A 4,015-nucleotide genomic window follows, 5' to 3' on the forward strand; every position below is an offset into this window, starting at 1 on the left:
TACTAGACCAGATATTGCAAATGAAGTGGGAGTATTGAGCAGGTTTATGTCAAAACTAGGAAAGGAGCATTGGACAACAGTGAAGTGGGTTTTCCGGTATTTGCATGGAACTAGTGATTATGGTTTATGCTACCAAGGAAGACCATGATTGGACATAGTGACAGATATTGGTGGCTTTGTTGATGTAGATTGGGCTGGAGATATGGATCAAAGAAGATCTACAAGTGGGTATGAGTTTAACCTATTTGGAGGTGTATTCAGTTGGCTGAGTAAGAAATAATTTGTAGTGGCACTATCAACTACAGGGGCAGAATACATGGAAGCCACTCATGCAAGTAAGGAAGCAGTTTGGTTGGAGAGATTGTGTTCAAGTATGGGGCTAGTATAGGGATCTATAAGGATAGGTTGTGACAGGCAAAGTGCAATTTTCTTGGCAAAGAACCCTGCATATCATTCAAAGACAAAGCACATTGATGTTCAGTATCACTTTGTGAGGGATATGATAGAAGACATAAAGATTTTGCTGGTAAAAGTGGACACTTTGAAGAATACTATGCATTCATTGACAAAATATATGAGCTCTGGGAAGTTCTCTTGGTGTAGAGAATTAATGGGCATTATAGGGCTGGATAAATGACTAAGCTCTCTTGTGGCCCCCTGTGGAAAGAAAACAACAAGTGGGAGAATGTTGGTTTGTGTTATATTCTTTCCACGACTAGCCCACGTAGTTAACCGGGGGGTTAGAAGGGGGGTGGAACCCCCCCTTTGTTGCACCGATTGCATAACGGAGGGAGTCACAAGGGGTTTGAGGGGTGTAGGTAACCCCACTCTATGGGGTCTGGGGCGGTGCCCTAGAAACTTTTGGTTTTGGACCCTATGTTAGGTTGGGCAAACCTACCTATGGTTTTGTGCATGATTTTTCACGCATGGTTTTGGACATGATGGTTTTTGGTCCATGGTTCTGGACACATTGGTTTTCGGTACATGGTATTGGATGCTTCAGCATGTATAAATATGTATTGTAACATTGAAAGGAATATAATGAAAAATCAAGCTGGTAGTCCTAGTTTTGGGATTCAGGGGAAATCTCTGTGTATAGGTGTTTTATGTGTTATGCTCTAGCATTGTTTATTTTATGTGTTTTAGAATTCGTATGCAGGTAATTTCTGTATGGGGTTAAAACCTACATTCTTGTCTTCATACCTATGATCTCGGAGGATATCCATATTGATTTAGATTTGATGAAGTTGCACTACAATAGATTCCAGAGCGACTGGAGCTACCACTTGGCCATGCAAATGAATTGGAGAGATAGCCTATGTTTCCTTAGCGTCCCCACTACTAGAATTGGTTGAGGATGCACTATGTCTAGGTTCAGGATGCCTCTCTTGCTGCTTCTTCCCACCCCCATGGTGGGGTTGACCCTGTTGACTGGGCATTGAGGAAAGAGGTAAATTAACCAGAGAGAAGAAAAATGCTCCTCTAAAAGAAGGACACCTGCAATAACAATAATCGATAGTTGGCTGGATGAACCACCACCAAGGAGACTGCTACATCGAAATGATCACCACCCTCCTACAAGGCCGGGATAAATAAGCTGGTAACCACATCAAGTGGCTTGCACCCCCCTTTGTTGCTAAAGTGCACTTCAACCCATCAAGGCACAGCCTATGCACCCCAGTCACACTGAGGTTGACTTCACACCACACAATTCCAAAGGAGAACCACACATATCCCACAAATTCACACCTAAGCACCAACATATGGGCAAGGTTTCGAGGAAACCAACCTACATAAATGGTAGGTCCAAACTCTTGAACCCACACATTGCTCACCACCCTTTGGCAGGAATAAGATAAACAAGCTATGGTCCACACCATATGGCCTTCACCTCTTCTTCCGCAGACACCCTAGGTGCAAATCAATCCACTAAGAACCCAATAATTGCTTCCTGAGCACCACCGGATGGGCATAGTTCTAGACTAACCACCATACAAAGAGACGAATAGGCTCACACTCCATATCCTACATGTAAGAAAGAAGGCCTAGAGGGACAAATTCCTTCTACTTGAACCAGTGATGGGCTAGAGCTCCATGTTTATTTGTGTTCCCTGTCCCAAGGGTAAAGCAAGCCATGAAACATAGACCACACCACAAGGGCCTTGATCCCCCAAAACGCCTCTCAACAAGGTCGAAACTCCGAGGAGCCACCATAGATATAGACCCACACTCCCTGTGTACCAAAACTCATCTCCCAAGCTTCCACACTAAATTTCCTTCATGACTAACTTGAAATTATAAACATGGTACGATCCTCCCACATACCTTTGGATTGAATGCACTAACTTTGGAGGAGTGTGAAGTTATGAAGCGCATGGAGTCAGAGCAGGTCCCAACGGTCATTCTGGTGCCACTTGTACCACCATCCAATCACCCCCATCGGGGGAGGGGAGTCTTCTTTTGCAAGGTCCTGAAGCAACTGAACATTCCCAGGGTATAAGTTAGCTGTACCGAGTACTTCATGTCAAGGGGAGGTGAAATAACGATAATTATGTGATGCTCTCTTGTTAGCCAACCTATCTTCCACTTTATTACCAACTCAGAGAACATGACTAGTAGTGACATAATCAAATCTTTTGAATATATGTCTTATGAATTCTAGTTGAGTCTCTAGCTACCCACTCTTGGAAATTTTGGTGGTAGGAAAATCATTAATGAGATTTTGGGCCATCTGAATGACAAATTTTGACTCTCCTATGATATGAAATTTGTGACAATCTAGATTCCAAGCAAGGGAGAGGCCTTTCTCAAGAGCCATCAATTATGCTACATTGTTTCTCATGGAGCCACATAAGGAAACATAGATCCCAAAGGGAGAGTCATTAGAGGATCCTAGGATACCCCCATACCCAGAAGGGCCTGGGTTACCTTTAGAGGCTCTCTCGAAATTGGTTTGAATGAATCCTTCTAGGGGTAGTTGGAATACAGATGATGAATATATAGGGGGGTCTTTTATAAAAGGCGTTTGAGGAATGGAAATGTTCTGAGTCAATTAAGGGCTACAATAATGGCTATCTCATGCAGGTTGGCCTTCCAATCATCCAGAGCCCATCTCTTTGACATGATTGTCTTCCTTGTGTTTTATTTCACAAGACCCCTAGTAGAGGTGATGGAAGAGGGTTAGTCTTGAAATATACCTTTGTTCCTTTCTTTCCATACATTCCAAAGGATAAATGCTAGGATTAGGCTCCAATATTGGTTAACAATGGGGTTTCTCAAACAATTGTTGGGCCAATGCTCAATCATAGCAAGAAGGTATTCTTGATGATTATATGTGGTTCCAAAGAGATCAACAACAAGATTGCACACTTCCCTGGAAAAGGGGAAAACAAGTAGAAGGTGCTCCAGTTACCGCCTAAACTCAGCAGAAAGGGCATTGAGAGGGATTGACAAAGCCATGTTTCAGCAGGTGGTACCGGGTAAGGATCCACTTGTGCCCTATCAACCATAAGAAATGAGCAACTTTGGGCCATATGTTGGCCCCTCCAAAGTCCTCTCAAGAATTTCGTCTCAGCGTGTTGTGTGCCTGAGTCTTCTTAATGTAGGCCTCTTTAAGGCAGAAAGATCCTAGAGATGAGATTTCCTAGGACAATTTATTGTGTTCCAAGGAGATGGGGATACGTATTTGTTGCATATACTGCATAAAGTGCTGCAAATCATCCTAAGGGACCTCTATATTCTAATCAAATTCATATTTCCATTGTTGCCATTCCTACAGAGTCTGGTTCTTAATCTAGTAATCAGCTATACGACCCTTAGAATGAGGAAGAAGCAAGAGGTGAAGAGCCTATAGAGAGGATTTTTGAGCCAGGTGTGGTAATTATTGCCACGATTCCTACCAACAGAGCATTATTTTTCCATTTTTAGTTTCCTAGAAGAAATGGTCCCTAATGAGATGGTTATTTTGGTTAGCCAAGCACCAAATGGCAGAGCCTTGTGGGTAGGAGTGATCTCT

Source organism: Pinus tabuliformis, chromosome X (genome assembly GCF_031772625.1).
Source record: "Pinus tabuliformis cultivar Carrire ecotype Pingquan chromosome X, CPIR1, whole genome shotgun sequence".
NCBI classification, from domain to species: domain Eukaryota; kingdom Viridiplantae; phylum Streptophyta; class Pinopsida; order Pinales; family Pinaceae; genus Pinus; species Pinus tabuliformis.